This window comes from Miniopterus schreibersii (assembly GCF_964146895.1).
Source record: "Miniopterus schreibersii genome assembly, chromosome: 2".
In the NCBI taxonomy this organism is placed as follows: domain Eukaryota; kingdom Metazoa; phylum Chordata; class Mammalia; order Chiroptera; family Miniopteridae; genus Miniopterus; species Miniopterus schreibersii.
The window spans coordinates 72,502,227-72,527,921 of record NC_138102.1 but is presented as its reverse complement, the minus strand read 5'-3'; the positions used below and the strand labels follow the sequence as shown (position 1 = coordinate 72,527,921).

The window sequence follows — 25,695 nt, the reverse complement described above, 5'->3', positions numbered from 1 at the left end:
TGGTGATTTTCCTTGAGGAAAGGTGGATGGTGCAGGTGCAAAAGCGAAGGGTGGCTCCATGTTTCCCGGCACTGGTGAGTGTCCTCACGACTTGGGGGAGACAAGTCTGCCTTGTGAGGATGAGGAGATGGCAGAGTAAACTCGATGGCTTCCGTGAATGACAGGGTTGAGGAAAGGATCTGACCAAACAAAATTGATGGGCTTCCAGCCCACTTGCCTTTTGAAGGCATTAGATAGTATTCAAATTGTGACTTTTACATCTACATATTCCTTTTGAACAGATGCCTCTGACTTCACAGGCTGCATACACGTCATATTGGTGGCCTCTTGCCCTTCTCCTACACTCTCCCTCAGACTAGCCAACAGAGTCCAGATTTTTAAATACTACATATTTAACATAGCTACTGGGAAACAAGTTGCTGTTTCTCAGTTTCATACATTATGTGCATCAGCAGTGAAATTTCTAGATATGCTTTGCAGATGATGTTTGAAGGAAGTAGACTTTGAATAATGATAACCCTATAAAAGTAGCAATAAGAAAGACATGTTGCCGCTGACAAAAAATCTTGTCACAGAATGCAAGAGAGAACTGCTGTTGCAAAGTTTTTCTCTGCTTATACACACAGGCTCATCTCTCTCAAGTAAAGAAAGAATTAATTTTGCTAATTAAAAGCCTGTTTCTAATAGATTCACATCTGATATGAGTTACAATGTGAACATTAGTATAGGAAGAATGAAACACACATGATTCGTGCCACTAACCCACCAACTTTATCATTAGGTAAGGAAATAACATTGGTAGCGCTTGTCACCTTTGTCAGTGTATATTTATCGAACACCACCATGTTTGAGGGGAGGCTTCTAAATAGCCACTTGGTCAGGTTGAGAATACTAATAATTTATGCTGGGCGACTAGAAGAGGTTACTGATTTTTCTTTATTTATCGTCTGTGTAACTGCTGGAAAGATTATTATTCAAAAATAATTTTTAAGTTATTTATAAGCAAGGCTGTTTGTTCTTCTGTGGAAAAGAACATTTCAGATACAGAACCTCAGAACCCCTTTCCTTGCCCCAAAGGCTTGCCATTCTGAAAGGAGTGAAGAGGGTGGATTGGTGCTCACAGCTCTGTAAGTGGTCAGGTTCTTCTTTTCCTAGCTGCAGTCTCCTTGGTTCAGGATTGCTGAGGAGGGGGCATGGGTGTACAAGCCTGCATTTTTTTGTTTAAGCTTCAGGCTCTGTTGTATTTTGTAATAATGAAGCAGTGCTTAAAATGTTATCAACGTGGAATCCAACTTATTTTCCTTGGTCTTCTCATTGGGAGGAGAAGCCTTGAGCAAAGAAGAGAGCATGGAGAATTGCACAAAATGGAAATGAAAAAAAAGGCATTGTGGTAATGAAAGCTGTGAGTGCTGACTGTGTATGTATATGCAGACAGGTATACGTTCATATTTATATTCATATATTTACATGTGTATAAGATGAGATCACATAAAATTTTTGATGCAGAATTTATAGGTTTTACCTGTTAGGTTGATTTATGGACACAAAAGTGAATGGAAGAAGGTGAATATTGTACTACATAGCCCTAAAGCAGCCCATCTGAATGGTAATGGAAACCTGGCTTTTTTGAGGAGCTGGTTTTTACCATTTTCTCTTAAAGGCAATTTGGCTCATTTTTCATCTAAATATCAGAGGTCAGCTTGTCAGAGATGGGCTCAGTTCTTAATGACTAAATGTGTACTCATTTCTACATCCGCTCATTAAATACCTAACACAGCCTCCAGTTTTGTTTCTTCGTCTTTGCCGGACCCCCTTCCTCCTCGTTTCACCTCCTAACATTGGCTTTCTTCCGAGCTCTGGACCTGGCTTCATGCTTCTCGGTTCCCTCAGTCACTTTTATTCACCCTCACGCCTTCCCGGCCTATGGATATATTTTGACTGCGGAAGTGGGCCCTGGCTAAAATCCACACTACCCTTACCCTAGACCAGGGCTGGGAACTCATGTGGTCCAGCCCTGCCAAGGCAACTGCAGGTGGGATTCAAAATTCAATAAAGCTAGGAGCTTTTTTCATAGCTAATTTTTAAGTCAATCATTTTGTATAGCCAGTGAATGACGTTATAAATATCCAAATGGCCCTTGGCAGAAAAAAGGTTCCCCACCCTGAACCTAGACGCACAGTTCTGCTGCTGCATTTCCCAGCCTCTCGGGCATTAGGTGGCCATGTGAGTAGGATCTCTCCAGGGCAAGATGGGTAGACATGATTGTGTGCTTTTTCTAGACCTGGCCCATAAAAACCTCCTCCAAGTGCTCGTCTCTCAACTTCTCTCCTTTTGGCTGAGTGACATGGGTGCTGCTATTGGTCAGGCTCCAGGAATGACTGCCGTCCCACCCCTATTCGAGTTCCTTGAATCACCGTGCGAGAAAGAAATTAAACTTCTTATTAAAAAGCCACTGAATGTTGGTGTTCTGTTCATACAGTTCAGTCTCACCTAACTAAGAAAACTCACAAATCCATGTATCTTTACCTAGAGCCCAGTCTTTTTTCTGAAACCAAGATCCAAGTATCTAAGTGCTTAGTGCACATGATTTGGGTAATGTTTCTCAGGTATCTAAATTTGTCCCGTTGACCTGCTTTTTGTATATAAATTTTTATTGGAACACAGGCACACTCATTTCCTTGCATGTTGTCTATATGTGCTTTCTCACTAGAGCTGCAGGGTTGGGTAGTTGTGACAGGAACCATATGGTTGGCAAAGCCTAAACTTTGCCTGTCTGGCTCTTTATAGAAAATTTTGCCAATTTCTGATCTAGTCGATTGCCAAACTCTGTTAATTCCGTCTTCTTACTATTCTCTTGAACCCACCCACTTCTTTCCATTTCCACATCACCGTTGTCGTCCTTGTCTGGACTACTGAAATGGCATCCTGAGTGGTTTCTGTGACTAGTCTCACAGTCTTATAATCCACTCTCCATATGGTGCCAAAGTAATCTCGCTAAAGGAAACCATTGAAGATCTGTTTATTACTACACTTAGCCCACTCTAATAATACAACTCCCAAATCTACATGTCTTTACCTACAACCCAAGCATCTCCCCTGACACTCAGATCTGTTATCATCACCTTGGTTAAAATGGGTGGCTTCCCATTGCCCTTAGAATAGAAGAGCTGAGGCCCAGACTTGCGTCTTCACTGAAACCCGGGCTATTCTTAACCTCTTTAAGTGTTTTGCTTACTCTGGTTCTCCGCTGTCTCTGGGTCTTCTCCTCCTCTTTCCCACATTCCCCTTTCACCAGGATAGCCTTGCTTAACCTCTCAGGTCCAACATAAAGGGAAGTCCTTATCTAGGAAGTCCTTCCTGGTCTCCAGATTTAGTTTGGTCTCTCTGCTATGTGTTCTCATAGCACTCTGTGTCGCCTCTGTCATCACAGTTACTGTACTTTACTCGCCTTATTCTCTCTCTCCCCTCCTTCCACTGACTGTGAATTCTGCAAGAGGAGGGCCATGTCTGTATTGAGTCTTGCTGAATATCCAGTATCCATCATACTTGGAACGTGGCTGGCAGGTTGTGGGCGGCACTGTGGGTAATACCAAGTCACATTTCCTCCTCTTCCCTCCCTCTAGGAACTTCCAATAAGAAGTAGAATGCCTTTTTTAGAATAAGGATTCTAACTGAATTAATTCCAAAGATAATAAGCCATTAAGGGGGCAAGTTATGAGCTAAGCAAGCCTGGGGGGTGCAAGGTGGGAGAGAGATAAACTGTGTAGAATACAGGAGCACAGTCTGCGTGTGGTTCTGTGTGCATGCAGACACTCATTCATTAAGTGCCAAAACATGCCAGACACCAAATACTACAAACAGACATGATCTACCCCCAGTCTAAGTGTGACAGTGTCAACCATCTTCGGTCATAAATAACGGAGGGAAAAGAACAATTCTTTTTGTCCTGGTTAGAGGGAGCCCTTGAGCAAGTTGTCATTCATTTATTGTTACATTCAATCTCTCATTTGTTTGCTTAACAAATATTTATTAAGCATCATATTAGGGGCATGGGATACAGATATTAAGAGAAATAAAGGGGCTATTACATAAATAGGAAGACAGACACCTAAAATACAATTACAGGACAATATGGTCAGCACTGTAACTTCGCACTTTGTGTAACGTATCATGAGAGCACACAGGAAAAAGCAAATTCTGTTTTTACCTGATTCTGGCAGGATGAAAATGGGGATGTATGTACACTTTTCTGTCTGAGTGAAGGAAGTGGGTGGTGGTCACCTCCCTTGTGGTTTGGTTTTGCCTGAGTAGTTTCTCTTTGCTGCCTTTCCTACTTTTCTTAGGGGATTGGGATGGACATAGGATGCTGTTTTCCCTCTGAATTTACTTGGCAGATCGAATAATTAATGCATTGCTGCAGGATTAGTAATAGGAGCATTTCTTTGACCTATACGACTGAGTCATAGGGGAGAAGACAGGCACTGTTCTCATGATGTCACCACCCCCCTCCTCCCCAAGGAGGAGACACAGAAGGAAAACTCACTTTCTGGGCGTGGACCACTTGAAATAGAGAAATGGGGACAAATCACATTTAAATAAGAATGATACCATGTGAATGAGGTTTGAATCTACATGGGAAACTTTTTAAAATATATGACTCAGTGGCTAAGAACAAACCCCCATTTTTGTGGGGAAACATACATATGGTTTGACATTAGAATCTTTTCTGCCTCCTTAAGCCAATTAACACAGAAATGAATTGACAATATGGTTGGAAAAATTCTGTGTTTTCCTCAGGTTTTTTTCCTCTTTATTCTTCTCAGTCTTTTTTTTTTTTTTAAGAAATTCTTGTTTTTCCTGCTCACTCCTTTCTTTCATTCTCCAAAATTTTTTGGAAATAGACTAATCTTGGAAAAAAAAATCCCACCACCACCAACACCACACAGATTCATTGGCCACTGCTGGTGTAAGTAATCGATAGCATGTATTCAAATCCCATCTCTGACATTTACTAACTGGGGAGACTTGGATAATTTATTTAATTAAGCTGGCTAAGCCCTGGTTTTCTCATCTTAAATAGGAGACTATTAATACAACCATCTACCTCAAAAGATTGTTGTGAGGATTAAATGACGTAATAGAAATAAAATTTTGTTACATCCTAAGAGCTCCTTAAAGTTCTCTTTCGTTATTAGGTCTAAAAATCTAAGGCTTACCTATTGTTTCTTCTCTCTTTAGAATGTCAGACACTTTCTCTTTGTCATTTGAACCATGACTGTGGCAAGAGCCTGCCGAAAGATTACCCTCAGGCCTCATACATGACTTTTGACTCCTTGGTTGGTCTGTGTTGACCGAGACTTCATTTAATTCAGGAGATTTCTTTAAAACTATGTGGTGATGACTCCTCCCCCACAACACCCGGGCTGATTCCTCTAAAAGGCTGTGGCAAGTTTCTTCTGTTCCTGAGATGAGCTAATCCTATGAGTAAGGGCATGCCTCTCGGCAGGCCAAGGTGCTGTCATTCCCCAGGATGCCTGGGAAGCAACGCTAGCTGGGTGCAGAGTGAGGCTCACAGTCGTCTAAAAGTCCAGAAAGATGAAAACAGCAGAAGAATACGGATGTCCTTAATTTATTAGCCTTTGTTCCACCAGCAGCAACCTAAAGGAAAGAAAATCTGTCACCAGAATTTCCTTTTGAATTAAGGCCTTACATAGCTCAGGTCTGAACTGCCAAGTACACTGACTCATTTCATTACGTAAGCCATTAACAGGTCCCTGCTCAGATGCTGGAATCTCTGCTTTAGGCAAACGGAAAGGTGCCCAAATGACTCTCAGCTGTGCCCTTACACTTGCGCTCACCTGCACTCCCAAGAGAACTAAGGCTCAGAGCCTCACTTTAGCTCTGGGTCCTGCACTGAGGCCTCATTAGTATGAAACAGCTCCTCCTCTCTGGTGCCTTCCAGGCAGTGACCTGCCCAGGGGAATGGAAGGAAACTGTGTAAGAGGTAGATTGCAGTTACTGGAAATGAGACTTTCTGCAGAAAATGCAGATCAGCTAGGTCTGGATGTAGGGAAATGTGAAGAGACCAATGTGAGAAAGTGTCATCTGAGTGAACTTGAAATTGAAAGCCAAGGCAGAGTCTTTGGCACCAAGTTGTTTTAAAGCAAATACCATAGAGAGTGACCTTTGGGATCCTGGGAAATTGAGGAAGAGTAGCATGGTTTACACAATGAGGCTAAAAAGAAAATAAATGCTTAAAGCAGTAATTTCTAAAAACTATCAGCTCTAAAGAGACACTCTGAACACTATTTATCTGAAAACCATTTGAAAGCTCAAATATTTATAGTGATACCATTTAGCTATGTTGATGAAATTTTTTGGTTTGGCTGATACAATGTATGTATTCTCATTTTGTAATTATCTAGGGAAAATATTGTTCCAAAATGCCCGTAAAAAGACATATCTTGTCACTGTCTGTGCTTGGCTGTAGCTACTGTGTATAAGCCTTCTCTCCTAAGAGGTCACATTATTCATTGTGGTAAATGCAAACTTGGGAATTCAATTGTTTCTGAAGATTACCTGTTCTCTGAAGGATGATGGTCCTCAGAGGAGTTCCAGGGCTTTAAAAACAAAGGCGTTATTATCCCCTAGTCTTTACTATCACGGGGCGGGTAAGGAGCTCTATCACGGGTTTGATGGGATTTAAAAGGACTTTTGATTGCCCTTTATGGCCACTCAGAGGGTCATCAGAACCTACCACATTTTAAATTTGTATGTTAGGAGACATCCTTAGACATCAGACTTTTGCTTATTTTTGTCCTTAATTTAGACATGGTCTTTATACTTTCCTTTGACAATTTAACTCTGGTGTTCACTGAGATACTTGTCTCTCTGCCACCCAATCAAGAATTTGACATTTACTGATATATTTCACTCCTCATCATTAAAATGATTGTTCAAAGAACTTAAAGAGGCAATAAGACTAATTACATAGATGAGTAAAACACAGCATTGAAAAGGACACAGGAACTCAAGTGAGGAAGATGTTGTTTTGGTTAGGACATCAGAACAGCCTCATGGAGCAGGTTCTACTTCAGGTAGACCCTGAAAGAGATCAGGTTTTGGCAGGTGAGTTGCTTCTTGCACAGACATGTCCATCTTCATTAGCTTAGAGCAGAATCTCCATGCGGGCAGGATATGAGTTCTCTTTCCTCAGTGTTCTTCCTGAGATATGGTCAGTGCTTAACACAGAGTAGGTGCCTGATACATATTTGTCACCAGAGGCAATGAAATAACCATTTCTTCTAGGAGAAGGGTTGAAGTGATGTGACTGAAACATTCAACCACAGTAGAACAAAAGCAGTAGAACAAAAGCATGTCCTTGCCCAGTAGCCCTGGGGTGTTTTTCAAGAGGGCGTGTTTCCTTTGAACTCTTTGTTGGATTTTTTTGACACAATTATTTTGATGTCATATTAAAGATAAGGTGAGGAGTGAATGAGGGTCTAGGGGGTAGAGCCTGGTTGCTTTTACAGAATTATCTTTGGAGATGGATCTGTAGCTACTTTATTCTGGAACAGAGAGAAACCATCATAGAAACTCAACAGAATTGGTGTATTTTTTAAGTCTTACTTTTTGCCTGGTTCTGTTGCATTAAACACATCTGCTTTACATCTAATTAAGGAAGATTATACCTGGTTCACAGATAGCCATTGATTAGTGTAGTGAGCACTGGAGAGATCCAGGAGTCTGGGGACACCAGGTCCTCTGTTCCCACCACCAGCTGGAACCTGAGTGGAGCCCAGCATTCAAAAACAGTTGCAGAAATCAAACACTGGAAGAACTGAACCACAATTTAAAAGTTTCTAAGGAAGGAAAAAGAAAAAAAAATATTGCTGCATCCGTCTGCTCTGCATGCTAACCAGCAGTGGCAGCCCAGTCTCTCCAGGTGCTTTCTGCCACTGAGGTGACACTTGCTGTCCTTTCTGAAAGCTATTCCTCTCCCCCTCCCCCCAACCCCACCCTCTCCTGCTGTAGATTATTAAAAGGTCATAGAGAAGCTCCTACCGGGTGGGGGGAGGGGGGCACAGGATCTGAGAGTTTGCCGTTCCTTGCAGGGCTGCCCCCACCCTCTCTTTGCTAGACAACTGCAGGAACCTCAAAGGTATACACATCCAGCCACCCGGAGGAGAGCTTCTCTGCAGTTATCTGCCTTTGACCTTGGCCTAATTTGTCTTGTTTTGGCTGATAATTCCAAAGATGAAGGATGAGGTACCTATTAGACATGATGTGCCACATCTTCCTCTGAAGCTGTTTGTTTTACTAGCTAATGATTCTATTCTGTTATATTAAAAACCCAAGGTTTATTTTATAAGTGTGACAACTTGTCATTATATAAGTGCTGTTCCACAAGCCCGAAGCAGAACATGTAAAATGTCATTTCAAGTGCCAAGTTTTTTTCTAATTTATTTATTTATTTATTTTTTACAGAATTTTGAAAGCGGCTTACATCTAATTGGCTCCCCCAGGATCTCAGCTCCTGTTACATTTGTGGGGCTTCTTTTTTTGAGAAGCATCTGGAGAGGCTGAGCTACCACTGCTAACTGGCATGCAGGGTAAGAGAAGGCAGCAACGTTTTTTTCTCCTTCCTTAGAGACTTTCAAATCTTGGCTCAACTCCTTCTGAGCTTGAGTGTTTGATTTTGCAATTGTTCCTATAATGTTGGGTTCCGCTTTTCCTATTATTGAATTTCATAAGAGTGAGAGTGGCAACCACAACTGCCACCAGCCAAGGTGGCCAGCCTATATTTACTTTGAAAGAAAAATAGAAAACTAAAACTAAAACACACAGTCATAGTAGAATATAGATCCATGTAAATAATACTTACCAAACACAGTCCTAATAAATAGGCTCTAAGTATGTCTAGTCTACTAAAGTAAACACCTATTTAGACAACAGAACTGAGTTTTTTTTAGTGGCCCAGATTCAGATGTTCCTGTAGTCTTAACAACCATGAGAAAACTGCCAAAATCTTTCCCTTAATCACAGTGAAGTCATACCTTTGAAACCTCACGTGGTCAAGCAAATGGGAGAGAAGATGCCACCCTGATACTAGGGAAGGGAAAGGGGGGAGTGTAAGCAAACCAGGGGCTCTTTCTTCTTTCAAAATGTTTATTTTAGCCAGATAATTATACTTAAGGATCTGAGGTATAACAACAACAGAAAAACATACAATGTCCATTTTTAAATATATTATTAAAAGGTATTAAAATATTCTGATTTCATAGCCTCAGTCTTCCATCGTGGAACTGAAAGCTGGGCATCAGGAAACATTTAGGAGACTATTGACCTGGGTTGGACAAACTCTACTGAGGACACCCAGGAACCAGATATGAAAGCTGTTGAATTAGGCTGCCTTTTGTTGTTGAATTAGAAATAGTATATGGAGAAATAGCAAGAAACTTGTTTCTCTTTTGGAAGATAAATTATTTGAAGTCTCTATATTAGGCGAGCCTTATCTTATAATATTTGAGGTATCTTTCTTCTAAACACAGGCCAGAAGAGAGCAACCAGAATGGCCTCAAACTTTAAATGCCTCTTGATTGTGTGTGTGTGTATGGCTCAGGTGAGAGTATCTGTTTAATTGAAATCTGATTGCCCTGTTATTGGTTAGGCAGGACCTGCCCAAGCATAGGAAAACCTAATTTTAGGCTTAGTAGGCAATGAAGTTAATAATAAAACACACTTATTGAATTAAAAACAGTAAGCTTCTTGTTAATTCATTTAAAAATATTTCACAAGATTTTCTTCCCAAGATAAAAATTTATGTATCTGCCAAATGGGAAGAGAGCCAACCGGACACCATTTTGTTGTATTAAGGGAGACAGCACAAACCTGGGGCGCAAAGAGCTGGGTTTTAATTTCATTTGTGCCATTACAGAGCTATACGACCTGGGGCACATGGCTTTGTCTCACTGGCCCTTGGTTTTTCTCATGTATAAAATAAGAGAATTGGATTAGGTGACATCTAAGATCCTTTCTGCATCTTCTATTCTCTAAAACAGAAGTGTAAAGAAAAGCATAGATGTGTTAAGGAAAGGCTAAGTGTGCTCAGTGCTTGAGGACGGATTTTCTGGGTAAAGGAAGAGTCACTACAAGGCTGCAGCAAATGTTCTTTTCTCTCCATCTTTAGTTTCGTTCCTGCCTCTCTGATGTCCTTAGATAACTCAGAAGTGCTCCTCCTGTCTGCTCCCTCTCTTCTTTTCTCTCCTCTTTCTTGTGGCTCTTTGTTTATTTACATATTTCTCTACACTCCCACTCATCGTTATCATTACGTTTCTGAGGACTGATTATGTAAGGATTTGTCAGGAAGATACAAGAAAAATGATGAATCTTGTAAAAATCGTTTTCAACCCCTCCCCCCGTTCAATTCCTAGGACCTATTATAGATTCAGTTTTACTAAATAAAAAAATGAAATGTTTGAACTAATGGATTGTAAATTCATAATCGTGATGATGATTCTGACCTTGAATGCTGACTGTGTGCCAAGAACTATTCTTAGGGCTTTAGGAGTAGTAACCTATTTAATCTTCATATGACACTGTGAAATGGGGCCTGTTATCACTGTTAAGCAGATAAAGACATTGGATCAGAACATTGAGTAACTTGCCCAAGTTTTATAGCTAGTTATGGTGAAGTTGGGATTCTCTCCTCGGCAGTCCTTTCCCACAGTCACTGCTCGGCTCTTACCCACTCGGCCTTGCATCTCCTCCACTTGCTGTATCTCCTCTAAGGCAGAGATAACACCTTTTATTCATTTTTTATCTCCTTGAGAATTTGGTACAGTGTTTGAGGAAAGTGTAGTTTGAATTTGTGTGGAATTGAATTAAAGGAACACCATCCTACCTGAAGGAGAAAGGTGCTCCAGGATTCCCTTGCCTCAGGCCTCCAGTGCTCATAATGCCCTCCTAAGTGAGCTTGTTGACTGATATTTGACTTGTTATTTGAAAGCACTTTTTCCCGTTTTGTGTGAAACTCATGGACTCTTTTAATTTAGAAGTTTCAGTTTTAATAGAGTTAGACTGTAGTTTGAAGACATTAGATTTCTAAGCAAAGAGTAATACTATAGTATTATTTAAACAAATGCAGTTGATAAGTTAATATATAAACCAAGTGGTATTTGAAGGAATAGATAGGAACACAGAGTAAATGAAAGCACTAGAATTAGTTCCTAGAAAAAAAAATTCCTTTAAGGAAACTACCTGAACTCAGTTGACTTCTTTTAAAATATACTAGGCTTTTAATTCATTATAAACATTTGACACAGAAAAAAGGTCAACATATTTATACTCTAAGGTCAATATTTCTACTCTTATATATGATATTAGGGGTTAGAGAAAGAAATATCTATTGCAATGGTACAATAATACCTTTTTGCTCAGGTTTTGTATTAGAGGGCGAAGGAAGCACTGTTTATTTATTATGTTCTCTAATGCCTCTCTTATCTGGTGGTCAGGTTTCCAGCAACTCTATCATCTGAAATATATATAGGTGCCCAGAAGTATAAGATCATCCATTGCAAAGGATCTTAAGGATAATTTAGTCCAATTGTTTTCTTATGCAGATGAAACACTACAGTCCCAAATGAGTAAGGGGCTTAGTTAGTCATGGAATGGAACACAGTCTCCAAATAGAAAACAGTGATTACAAAGTTTGCATACTGTTTATTCATTTACTTTATAAATATTTGTTTGTTACCTACTATAAGAAAGACATTAGGAATGGATCAGTCCTCCTTGGACTGACTAAGATAAGGGCCCTCCTTTAAGCTCTTACCAAAGGTGTATCAGTGGGCCACAGATGAGAATTATCTGAGAACAATTTGTAGTCAACTCTTTGAAGACAAGGACTTTGTCTTGTTACTTCTCCAGTGTCTCATGCCTTCAGGAGATGAAGCTGCTGACCACAGGAAGAAAGGAAAGGAATGATTACAGCATATAAATCTGGAAACATTTGGTGTAAGCAAATCTACTGACTTGAAAAGCCTCCAAAAAATTATAACTTTTCATTCCAGTGTTAAGTCTTAATAAATTCATGTTGATAATCCTGAGTCAAGAAAAGGTTAAAGTTCTTTCAACCTGCTCTTTTAGCCAAGTAGTTAAGTGTATAATACATTTTTAGAAAATTGTCAGATAGAAAGAATATTTGTGCATAAAAGGGTGAGCTTCATTTCTCTGAGACATTTACTCAAAAGTCATCAAAATTTGTTGAACACCTGCTTTGCACGATAACTTATGTCTAGACTGTGAACAGATAAGCTTGATGTTAGTGGAGGGGAAATTGGTCATCATTGTAAATAGTTGATGTTTAGCATTAACTTTACAATAGGGTGTTGCATAGTGAAGTACCATTATAAAGGTTGGCGTGTAAGGGGTCACCCTAAATGTGGCAAGGGTCGGGAACAAATAAGCTACAGCAACTTCTGCAACCTAGGAAATGTGCCAATCTGTGCCTTCATTTGATCCTCAGAGCAATTCTGCTTGGTACTCAGTGTTATTGCCATTTTGCACATGAGGCAGTTTAGAATCAAGAGGTGAGGTAATTTGCCCAAGAAATGTAGTTGCCAAAGAGTAGGATTTGAATCTGCATCTATGTGATTCCAAAGCCAAGGCTTGGTCCACAGGGTCTGAAGCAAGTGGCATTTTATTCCCCAGTTGACAAAGAGTGTAGTCTGATGGACATGTATGTTCATTTATATATGTCCATTCATATACTCAACAAATATTTAAAAATCAACCTTCATGCTGGACTCCTTAAGGAAAGGCAGATATGAACTAATAGAAATCTGAACTACAGGATAGTATAGTAAATAATAAAGGTACTCGACAAAAGCAGTTTTTTATTTTTAAAAAACATTAATTATGAAAACACTAAATCATTTGTAGTTAGCAAATCCATTTTTTAAAAATTGCATATACATGCTAAGTTGGTGATGTCAGCCCTGATGACTAAACAGAGGCAAGCTTGTTCTTCACCTTAGGGTGTAGCTTCTCCATTCGGCACCCTGTACCTATATTTCATGTACAGCATTTATCAGAGCACCCCCCAGATTTCCAAGTATGTGAGGTATCCAATGATCATATTTTATTGCCTCACCAATTCTGAATCACTGGAGTCTAAATTAATGAAATTTTCAGCACATACCATTCAAAAACAAGAAATATACTAACTGTATTCTAGAAAGCACAGGATCTCAATTCAGGAGGTCTAAGTTTGTATGAAGGTTCTTTTACTTGTGTGGCATTATTACAAGATTTCTCTTTGAGCCTGCACTTATTTATTTAACGGTGCTTATGTCACACACTATTATGAGAATTAAATAGCACAATAGATGTGAAAAATGCTTTGTGAACTAAGTTTTAGTGTGTGCTTGTGTACAGATCTTTACCGGATCATCACTATGGTAATTGGCAGGCCAGGGTTTCAGGTGTCGTATGAGGATAATAGGGTGTTTGACGTTGGGCTCAAGCTGTGAAGGGAGGAATATAGAAAATAGAAATGCAGAGAGATGTTGTTTGGACTATAAAGGGAGTGGAGAGTCAGCAGTATTTGCCTTATTTTTGCCTACTCAGTTTCTTACCATCTCCAGCTAGATGCCAATGGCATCCACCGCCTGTGCTTCAGGCTTCTGGAGTTGCCTCTGAGATGCCTCATAGTGGTGTCTGAGGCCCACCACCTTGAATACCTGCCTGGTTTCTTTTCAGTCACTCCTACCTGGTCCACCTTATTTACTGACTTAGAGCAGACTCTGAATCAAGTCCCCTGTGAATTGCCCTCAGTTTGCCTTCACTCTTGCCACCTGTCTTTCCTGCATTCTCTTTGCAAATATCAATCACCATACTATCAAGAAAGAAAATTTTAATGATTTGAGAAAATGTAGTTAGGAAATGATGCGTCCATGCAGCAGAAAGGGTTCTATGGGCAGAATGGACTGGGATATAAGGCCTAGGTGGGTGATCTTGATGTGAGTGGGACTGTGGGGCAGGAGTCATAGTTTTAGAGGGTGAGCCACCTGAGTATTTATCTAACAACAAGGCAGTGCTGACTGTCCTCTGTGTATGCTGAGAGCACACCTTTGGGAAAGCATTTGGTAAGAAAATCAGAAGGAGAGTAATTCCCATGTTAACATATGTGACCATCATGGTTTTCACCCTCAAAAGTGATTTTTTAAATCTCCAGTTTGGAGGACAGGGTACGGCTGGCCAAGCACCTTATACTCCTTTTCCTGAACTCCCGTCTTTGGCTGTTCTTGGTCCAAGTATTGTGGGAGTGCTGCCTTTGACCATGTTGTCTATTAGTGGGGCTGTGCCTGCAATGTAGGGGCCTTTGGAAAAGCATTGTTAGAGAAAAGCAGCAGAGAGGAAGCCTGCAAATCAAGAAAACAAACAACCCACATTCAATAAGAACAGAAAATGTATGACTCACAGGGGCAAACATAGAGGCAGACACCCCCTCACCGCTTCCCTTTCAGACTTCAAAACGTGGCGAGGTGGGAGTCCCGCAGCTGGGTGAGAGCCTGGCAGATGAAAAATAGGACCTATTTTTGAAACTTGTGCAGGTAGTATGCAGACTAAACAGCGTGTTCAGGACTCCCAGTCTGCCCCCAGTCTTTGTCTGCTTTAAATATGTTCTGAACTATTTTAGTGTTAATTTCTCCCAGTTGAATTTTACTCCTTTAAATAATGTTGTGAAGACCAGACCTGTCACCTTAGGTTCTAGTGTTTTTATTTTTATTTTTCCTAAAATCTGTGTTAGTGCTTTTGGTGCTCTTTGAGAAAGCTGAAGGATAGGTGAGGAGTTCCGAGTGAGGAGGATGATGAGGTCCCAGTAAGCCTGTGAGTCATCTGTGTTTCTTCCGTTTGCCAGGAAGCTCCATCTGTGTAGCCCTGAGGAGGGTTTCTGAGGGGCTTGTGTCTGAGAGGCCTTGCAGTTCATTATTCAAGTGTCTTTTTAAAAAATCTACGTCACATTGCACTTTAATATATGATATGTTCTCTGTAAGGCCTGCTTTCTTGTTACTGATTTTTTAGTTTTGTCAGCCACATCGTATAGACTGCTTACATAGCATCTAGTCAGAATGAGTAAGGGAAGGGGGCAGCAGTCCTCCACCCCTGCCGCACCCAGCATGTGAGCTCTCGTGTGGAGAAGAGTGCTCGCGGGGCTCTGTGCGTATTCTGGGTGATATACAGAGGAGTGTGGTGTATGCGTGCTCTCCGGCAAGGAAACCTGATTCCTGGTTTCAGCTCGGCTGACAGCTTGCTGTGTGACCTTCAGCAAGATTCTTCACTTCATTTGCCCTCAGCTTCTGTGCAAGTTAATGGGAACCAGAATAATAACAACTCTTCTCTTTGGTCTTTGAAAGGTTGTTGAAATGATACCAATGTGCTTGGATTGCAAAAACCATCTATTAAATATTCTATATATTTATGTGTCCCCAAATATGTATCACACACGCATACATTTGCTATTTACATTAAGGGAGAGATCAAGCAAGCCAAACTTGCGTTCTCTTGGTGGACCTGAACACTCCTACCACTTCCAGAGGTCGGCCATGTGGCACAGGGCACATGGTGCGGCCTTCATATGTAGTCCCCCAGAAGGATCTTTCCATCTCAGTAAGTGGTATCTCCTTCCATTAATAAATCTTTTATTTCTCTGACTCCTCTACCCCTCATATTGAATCTATTCATCACCAATCCTGTCAGCTCTTCTTTCAACCTGCCCATGTCTACAGCGATCATACCACCCTAGGCCAAACCACCATCATCAGCCTGTGTTGATTGCCTCTTGGTTTTCCACATATTTCCCACATTGTAGCCTGAGTGACCTTTCAGAAATGCAAAACACATTATCATGAGCCCTGCTTAAACCTAGTCAGCGGCTTGTGGTGCTTTTAGAATGAAAGTCCAACTCCTAACCTTGACCTCCCTGGCTTACCCTGATGTCATTCCCCTCCCTTCCTTGTTCACTCTACTCTAGCAAAGCTGGGCTCCTTTCAGTTCTTCAGTGCGCTCTTTCTTCCCTTAAGGATTTTAAAGAACAATTTTTTTAGAGTGGTTTTATGTTCACAGAAAAATTGAGCAGTAAGTACAGAGAGCTGTCATGTATCTCCTGCCCCCATGGACCGAACATGCACAGCCTCTGCCACTATGGACATCCCGCACGGGAGTGGAACATCTGTTACAACTGACGAACCTATATTGACTCATCATTGTCACCCAGAGTCCATAGTTTACTTAGGGTTCACTCTTGCCCTTCTACATTCTAAGGCTTTGAACAAATGTATAATGACCTGTATCTACCATTATTGTATCATATAGAGTAGTTTCACTGCCCTAAAGATCCTCTGCCCTCCTATACATCTCCCTCTCCCCAACCCCAGGCAACCACTAATCTTTTTACTGTCTCCATAGTTTTATCTTTTCCAGAATTTCATTTACTTGGAATCACATGGTATATAGCCTTTTGGATTGCCTTCTTTCACTTAGTGGTATGCATTTAAGGTTCTGCCATGTCTCTTCACAACATTAAGTATTTTGCTGTAGCTTTTTGCTCTGTTTGGCTTTTCCCATCCACCTTACTTAACTAGCTTCTGCCATCACACCGCCCTGTTGTTTGTTCATCACAGCACTTACTGCCCTCTCACATTTCTTTTTTGTTTACTGTTGTTTCTGCCACTAGATCTTAATCTGTGTGGGAGTGGAGGTCTTGTCTGCCTTATTCCTGTCTGTACCCCCATTATCTAGAGCAGTTCTTGGACCATAGTAGGTGCTCAGTAAGTGTGTGAGGAGTTGAATGCATAAATGATCCGAATACCAATTCCCTTTAGTTTTTACTCTTCTCTCCTACTTGATTGATAAGTGACAAACTCTTTTATTCACAGGATCCAAGTTTTGTTCAGAGAAAGAGACAGACATTCATGTTAAATCACTGAGTCTGAGAATTATTTCTTGTTCACCTGTGACTTTGGAAGCTCTCCTGGTTGTCTGCTGAATTTAATGGGTCTCCAGGCGCACAGCAGTTGGTAGCCCTGGTGGGAATCAGTCACATTGTAAGGGGGAACAGAGGCAGTAGAAAATGATTAAGGGAAAATAACAGAAAAGTATGATTTAACATTTATTGAGTCACACATTGTACTCAAAGCTGTGTGGAACATAAAAAGCGAATTAGGAGACAAGTCAGATATAAAATGAGTGAGCACACACAAGCAAACAAATACTACAGAGAGGAAGGTATTTCTTCAGATGCCTTCTCTCATTTACCAAGGAGTAGTCTTATCACAATATATAGGCTAGTTCAGGAGGGAAATAATGCAGCCAGTGTTTGTGGCCCAGTCATGCCCTGTGGGGCACAGACAGGCCTGCAATTTCATTACTGCTTTTTAAAGAAACTTTCTCTAAGGATAAGACTTTCTGGGGAGGCCAAACCAAGTGAAGCAGAGTTTAATGTTCTCATTAAAATGTTAAAGAGACTTTATTCATGAACGGTTGAAGCTGTAATTGCTTTATCCTTGTAAACTATGAAAATAGTGGTGATCTCTTGTGGAGACAGTCACCCAGTCCTCTCTGTCAGGAAGGTCTGTTGTTGTTTTTTTATTGATTTTTTTTTTTTTTTCTTTTTTGAGAGAGAAAGGAAGGGAGAGGGAGAGAGTGAGAAACATCAATGTGAGAGCTAAACATCAATCAGCTGCCTCCTGCACGCCCCATACCGGGGACTGAGCCAACAACCCGAGCCTGTGCCCTGACTGGGAAGGGAATCGGACCAGCAGCCTTTTGTTGAATGGGACAGTGCTCAACCAACTGAGCCACACCAGCCAGGGCAGGAAGATCTTTTTAACGGAGAACTTGCCTGGATCTAGAAGTAGATTAACTGGGTTGTATTTTTCAGGGATGTAGGGGAAGTTTTTGTGAGACTGAGCAGGGAATTCATCTGGAAAAACTATCATGTGAATCATGGGGGAGAAGGCACTCAGGACTAGCTTTGGGAGGTAACACCTTTCTTGCACTTGTCTATGCCATTCTTAAAGCCCCTGTACAAAACAAAACAGAGGTAGTGAATGCAGAAGGCAAATACAATGATTTTTCTTCCTGGAAATACTTATAGTGAAATGTAGACTAGGCTGAAATAGAACTGTGGTTCGTATATAGTTAGGAAACCATATTTCTGGAAACCTCAAAATGAAATTTAAGGTGGGGGAAGATTAAACCACGCTATATTTTCTTCAGTTTCTGATTAGAAAACCCTTTTTGTTGAATGGTAACAAGCCAGGTCTCATGATATGCAGTGCAGTGATTCAAGTTGTTTCTAGGGGTTGTTTTAAAATAGTTATTTTTTCTTTTTCCACTGATGGGTTACTGAGATACTTTGTAGGTTACATGTCCTAGAGCTGTCAAAGTTTTTTTCTTTAAGGAGTTGGGTCCTTTTTTTCAGATGTGAGTGCAGGACATTTGCTAAAACTGGTTTCAAGTCTGAGTGGGCAATGGTGTTGGAAGTTAACAGAGGAAGTTCTCTCTATCTGATAGATTGGATAGGTTTCTGAAGAGTTCTTTTCTCTCCAGAAAAGGAGGCACGGCCATCTCAATCCAAGGTTAATGTTAATATCAATAAACCTCTCATAGGTTTTAACATGAAGAAAGTGAATTCCAATTTCTGGAACTCTGTTGATTATACAAAATGAAATACATTTTTAAAATTAAGAGCTTCAGAGCAAGATATAGCAAATTACCACTGCTGGCTGGGCTAGCCCAGCCTTTAAACTCTTATTTTACTGATATGGAATGACTTGCAGTCCCTGTTTTAGGGACCTACTAACCTGGTTTCTGAATTCTGAAGTGGATCCAGAGAGGTGGAGACTGTTAGGGATCAGCTCAACTTATGTCTACTCCTCCCCTTATTAAAGATAGGGTTACAATCCCTTTCCTGGAGTGACTCCATTCTGGAGCCTTCTTGGCTTGCTTAGAAAATCTTGGTGTCCTGTGATCAGATCTTCAGCTCCCTACATAACTCAGGAACCACTGAAGAAGTATAATGGTGTGATGAAACCATCAGTAATAATAGTGTATGTACAAAGTATCATAGGAACAAATGGAAGGATTGAATAATTTATCCCAGGCTACTGTATTTTTTTGAGAAGTTTTGTCTGCTTCTAGTGTTTGTTTGTTTTTAAATTTTCTCATTTGCTATTTGTGGCGTAAATCGAGGATGTAGCCCAATTCCCCTTCCCAATCAGTGGAAAGGTGTCCACCTGGCCAGCGGCCACAAGGAGCAGAGAATCCCAGATCCCAGCGTTTCCCACATCCTTGACAGCTAACAAGCTTTGCCAGACCCTCTGTTTGGCCTTGGCATGCAGGCCATTCTCAGCATGGCCTCCTCCCCCTCCCCTCTGGTAGCTGCTGGATAATCCCTGAGGTCAGTCATGGAGTCACTTTGTCTGGTTTTGCTGCTTTTCTGGGCCTGGAGCTGAAACACAACTGAGCTCTAGATGTTATTTCTAGCTTGACCAAAATTCTATCTCTGTGGCCAACAGGCCCCAGGCTTTGTTGCTAAGATTATTTGATGCCGATCAGAACCTCGTTGTCCTGAGGGCTTACTGCTTAAGGGAGTGGTCCCGCAGGGGAGAGTAGCCAGGTGAGTCAGGGTGTTGGATGAAGCCAGTTTCAATCAGTTATCTGTCTCTTTCCCCATTCCACTTACCAAGGAATTTTCTTAGTTTCTTACTATCCTGCATCACTTAAGAGCTCTCCATAGGTGCATTTCATGTGGGAAGTGGTCCCAGACATTTTCTCTATTACAGTAATTTTCATATATTTATTAAGCTGTTACTTGTCAGGCTTCCTCGTGGGGCATTAAGTGAGCCTTTTGTGTGCTGCCAGCATCTTCGTGGAGAAGCACTCTGTTACCTCCGCCCTGTGTCATTCATCTGCCTTGGGCTGGTAATGAGGTACCTTTCAGTCATTCCAGGAGGCTTTGGGGAATCTGCACAAAGAGGGACAAGACTAACAAAAGGGTGGGATTCATGGCAGGCTGGAGGGACTGCACTTAGGAAAAACGGGATGAAATAAAATCTTGTTGCCTAGTATATTTTACATCTTTGTATCCTTTGAGCACAGTGGCCGAATATTCAAGAACTGTCCTGCATTTTAAAACATGTTAAGAAAATCCTAGCTTACTACATTTTTAAAAGGATTATTTTTCCTCTCAGTTGTTGACCTGGCACCAGGTTAGGAGAACCCGAGAACTCCAGGTAAGACAGTAGAGGGGTCCAGCAATTTTCCTGTCATGCTGAGCTCCCTGTTTGGGGGGACTGGCTCTGTACTGATAAGGATTGGACTCTAGGGAAGGAAAGAGAAGGAGGGAGTGGAGAATAGGCGTGTGGGGATACTGGCGAAGTAAAGGGAAAGGGACCGTGGCGGGGAAGTCGAACGATATTTGATTGCCCTTGCTTCTCTCCCCTATCTCCGCCTTCTCACAAAAGGAGGGTGTGGAATAGCAGGCAGATTGAAAGGGGAAAGGAGAGAGTTGAATTAGAGATAGGAGGGCGCTTGCAGGTAGCAAGGGAGGAAGAAAATGAGTCAGAGAAAACACAAAAGTGAGGGGGAAAGAGACGGGAAAAGAACTATTTAAATGCAAGGACAAGAGGCCGGTATAGAGGGGAGTGCACCAGGTGGTCACGCAGAGCGCCTTCAATTGCTCTCAGCGGTGCACCTGCCAAATAGCCAGTGCCCCTTCCCAAAGACATTTTCCTGACTTTTGTATTAACTTTAATGCAATTCTGTTTATGGTCCCTGTATTGCTGGTTGCAGTTTCTGTGACACTCTGTGTGATCAAATAGCAAGCGTGGAGGCACAGTTCTGTTATGCCTGCCCCCTTGCAGTGTTCAGCAGACTTCTGAGTCAGTGCTTCTTGCATTTGATGTTTGCCATTCCCCCTTGTCTACAGGTAGGCAAGTTGAAAGGGAAAAAAATGTTCCTAAGGGCTGCCTTTATAGCTCATGCATGCAAATATTCAAAGCAGTTGGGAAAAAACCTGTAAAATCTTGATCCGGTATTTTTTCTAAATAAGGTAGTTGATCCTTTCATTGCTGGTCTGGGTGTTTGGCCTAACCCAACACCACATTCACTGTGCCTTGAAACACTCACTCCAACTTGAAGTGAGTGTTTTCCTCTTCTTTTAATCAAGCTCAGCTCAGGAAGCCTTCCCCAGTATTCCAGGTCTGGGTCAGGCGCTCTCTTAGTGTGCACCAGTGCCCCCCTCTGCACCCTGGCTTCCTGTGCTGACCTTTCCCTATTAGAGCTACCATTCTATGTTGTAATTTCTGTCCTCCCACCAGACTTGGAGCTCTTGCACAGTGTTGGTTATTATGGAGTACCTAACCGTTATGGATGAATGAATAGCCTATGATGCTGGTTTTTTTTAGTGTAAAACAAAATTCTAGAATCAGCTATGCTTTTAGATATCAGTTTACAATCAGCCTACATGTTCTGGAAAAGGAAAGTTGATTTAGCTAGCATTAAGGGGCTTTGGGGGAGTTTAGTATGTCTCTGGATTCCATACAACTGTAACAAAGGGATTGTGATTTCATAAACTCCTGGACACCAGAGAACAGTCTTAAAGCTTCAGGCAACCTATTACTTGTGATTCTAGTAATCGTGGGCCAGATGCATAAGGCATTTCAAAGCAATGCTTCTCAGCCCTGGCTGGGTGGCTCAGTTGGTTGGCATACATCGAAAGGATGCGAGTTTGATTCCTGATCAGGGCACATACCTAGGTTGTTGGTTCAAGCCCCGGTCAGGAAGCGTATGGGAGGCAATCAATTGATTTTTCTCTCTCTCTGAAAGTAAATTAAAAACATATTCTCAGGTGAGGATTAACAAAACAACAACATGCTTCTCAGACTTTAATGTGCATAGGAATCACCTCAAGATCTTGTTAAAAAATGCAGATTCTTTGTCAGTTGGTCTCCAGTGGGTTTTCAGCTTCAGCACCTCAGCTCTCTGGTGATGCGATGGTGCTGGTCCATGTACCTGGTTTGATTAAGTGGGCTTCAAAATACTTTCTTGAAAATAAAGTTCAAATTTATTCTATGAAAATATCTAGATGAATTTTTACAGTTTGCAAAGCAACAGATTTTCTGAGCAAAAACTTAGAAGTATCTAAATCTTATTTCAATTTGGAAATTTGCAAGAAGCCTTTCCCTCACTTAAAAATAATAATCCTATACTGGCCAGCTCCTCAAACTGCTTTTGAATGATAGTTTAGGTTATACTGCCCTTAATTAACATACAGCTCTATTTATTTAGACTTTCTCAGATTTGGGAGCCCCTGGCCCTTTTACTGGCCCCGGTGTAGCTACTTCAACGACAAGGATGACTTTTAAAGCAGAAATACTCTTTGGAAGAGTGACAGCTCCAGGGCTGTGTTTATGATGAGATCTTCATATTTATTGATTGTTACCAGATTAGCACCATGTGGAGACCTTCTCCAAGGACAGTGAGTTGCAATGGCTGGAAATAGGAAAGGGCAATGTTTTACTTGAACTTGGCAGCAAAACATTGCATCTGCTTACATACATTTAAACAACTCTCTGAATTTGGTGTTTGAAGTTTTTCTAACAAGATGGCTTTTACTTTGTAGGCCCTTTGCAACCAGCATGGTATCATATTTATAACACGTGGAGGAGAGAGAGCTCACCATGCTCAGGTAAAAGGATGGTGTCTACAGCAAGTGACAAGCAGGACTAATGGCAGGATGTTCGACATTGTATGAGAAGTGATTCAGCTTAATTATACCATTGTCATTGTTCTCTTATGTGCATTTTACTCACTTATTCCTGGGGTGCAGAGGACCTATCATAGGTGATCTCAGTGAATTAATCTACAGTTGGGGAGCCTTGGCAAAGTACGTACAACAGGGCCTCTGTAAATAGCCAGTAAAGAAACAGGATGGTCACCTGAAATCTCTTGCCATCTTCTCCAGAGTTAACATAGAATTATTACTATTGTTCATGTTTATCACCTTATCAGAAGGCTTTTATCTTTTCAACATTTATGTAAATAAATGAATACTGAAGACTTTTTTTTTTTTTTTTTTAATATATCTTTATTGATTTCAGAGAGAGGAAGGGAGAGGGGGAGAGAGAGAGATAGAAGCATCAATGATGAGAGAGTCATTGATCGGCTGCCTCCTGCACGCCCCTGACTGGGGATCGAGCCCGCAACCTGGGCATGTGCCCTGACCGGAAATCGAACGCTGATCTCCTAGATCCTAGGTCAATGCTGAACCGCTGAGCTATGCCTGGTCAGGCACTGAAGACTCTTTTAATTAAAGCCTTATCCCTGTCCCCTTATCTGAAGTTGCTGTTCTAAATATTCTTTGCATCTTCTTTTTAAAAAAACACATATCTCACAACTGTGATTTGCCCAAGTAGGTCACCAAGATTAATTTTTCATTAAACTTCACTGCTTCTGTTTCTTTCTAATCATGTTTTAGAGGATTAAACAGTCCCCATTGGATCAGCCTCTATATAGAATATAAACCATTATTTTCTTTGATGGAACTGACATAGAAGGTGGTGATCTGTGGTCCAGTGACTGAACCTGGCCCCATTAACTGAGTCAAAGCATCAATAGCTAGATCCACATGAGGAGTTCTGTTGACCATAGCAGTTTTGTCAGTCTCACTTCTTTTGTGACCTAATCTGGTGGCTTGAACAACAGACATTAATCTCATGGTTCTGGAGGCTAGACCAAGGTGTTGTTAGCAGGGTTGGTTCCTTCTGAGGAGTTGTGTGGGAAAATCTGTTTCACGCCTTCCCCTCATTTCTGGTAGCCTTATGTGTTCCTGGCCTTAGATGACCATCTTTCCCTGTGTCTTCACATTGTCTTCCTTGTATGTATGTCTGTCTCTGTATTCAAATTCCCCCTTTTTATAAGGACACCTGTTATATTGGATTAAGGACCATTTAAATGACCTCATCATAACACTACCATGTGCTAAGACTCAACTTCTAAATAAAGTCACTTTTCATATGTGAAAAATTAGGATCTCAACCTCTTTTTGGAGTATACAATTCAGCCCATAACACTGTCTAAGGGAAGGAGACTGAATTCCTTTTGGTATCCCCTAAGGAAAATAACACAGTACCTATTGCTTAATAATTGGTTGACTGAGTGATGGGAAAGACTATAATGGTCATGGTAAAATTTGATTTTAAAATGCAAAGTGCTGTGACTAGAGGTGAACCTAGATATTATAATGCTGACCTTTGTCCTCAGTGAACTCTTACTTTCAGGATAGTCCAAGTTAAACAACATTAAAAATGTGATAAGATTTTTTTAAAAGCAATAACAAGTAGCATTTTTATAAAACATAGCCCTCTGTGAGAGCAAGACATACTTTTTCTGTTGGCATCGCAGTCTGAGCTGCCAATTTACATGCTGCTCTATCAGTACATCAGGATATCTTTCCAGCTAATTCAATACCATTTAAATCATACTTAGGCAGGCTATTCTTCCTTTCCAGCTGCATCATTTTGTTCTTATTAAATTTAACGTTTCGTTCCCTGGTACTAATCTATAAATGCTGTCCTGAAACAGATCTATTGTCGCTGTGTCTTCGCTCTTCTCTGTGCTTCTTTAGCACAAAATTATTAGAAGTTACATATTTTGAGTGTTTAGATTTAAGTGTTGATAAAATATAAGGATACTGATCTCAAGGTAGCACGTAAATGATCCATTTTTTAGAGATGTTTACTTAGAAAACCCTATTTTCTGTAAGGGGATAGCTTTCTGAACATGTCTACTCTGACTTCCCAGAAAGAGTTACCTTTTTATACCAAAAGGAAGCCTTCTGCTGAGAGAAGCCAAAGGCCAGTGGCAGATTTTCTTCTGGAAGTACAGCTAGCATCTTCATTTCAGCCCCTGGGTTAGTGTAGGTGGGACAAAGTCTAGATGTTGACTCTGTGGCTCAGTCCCTGGCCTCCTCAAGGCTGAACAACAGGTGGCCTGGAATAACAGACTTACTAATATCCCCAACTCCACAGAAGCTTTCTTATCCCCGAGGGTGGGACTGCAGGCTGTCACATTGCCAATTGATAGTATTGGCCTAGATAGCACCGTGTTTATGAGATGATGACAGGTAGTAAAAAATAAAAATTCATTTTTCATACCAGCATTAGTCTTAAGAATATTGGTAAATCAAACGAAACATTTATGGAGTGTGTGCTGCATTGAGGTACGATTCTACCAAATGCCTTACGCGGATGCATAACTTCCTCCCGGTGCCTCCACTGCTTACTTTTCTTTTCCATTTTGTTCAAGAGCTTACTGCCCTCTATTAGAGGTTTTCTGTAACTTTCCCTATGAATCTCCTTTGGTTTGTGGGAATATCTAGGGCTTTATTAGAATTAAAAAATTAATTTGTGTTGGCCATACAGTGAACAAATCAGAGCGATCTTGGAATAGCCCTTTGAAAATTACGTGTAGAGTTCAGTGAGCAATTGCATACTGGCCGTTAAATGGACCTTAAATATCTTGCTAAGTGCTCCAAAGTGTGCACTACTACAATCATAACAGTCTAATAAATTGTATCTTAATAAGTAGGTTATTTTATTTGTAACTAATGCCTCTCTACTATTAAAG

The 25,695-nt window shown here is 40.9% G+C and overlaps 1 protein-coding gene across 3 annotated transcripts in view; it reads left to right on the top strand.

The window, feature by feature from the left end:
• Window positions 1–25,695, top strand: part of ENOX1 (ecto-NOX disulfide-thiol exchanger 1) — a 540,681-nt gene that overhangs the window by 75,761 nt on the left and 439,225 nt on the right. For all 3 annotated transcript variants that reach the window (XM_081130691.1, XM_081130689.1, XM_081130690.1), the window contains exon 2: window positions 8,488–8,612. The gene's annotated coding sequence lies outside the window, so the exon portion shown is untranslated. The remainder of the gene's footprint in view (window positions 1–8,487; window positions 8,613–25,695) is intronic.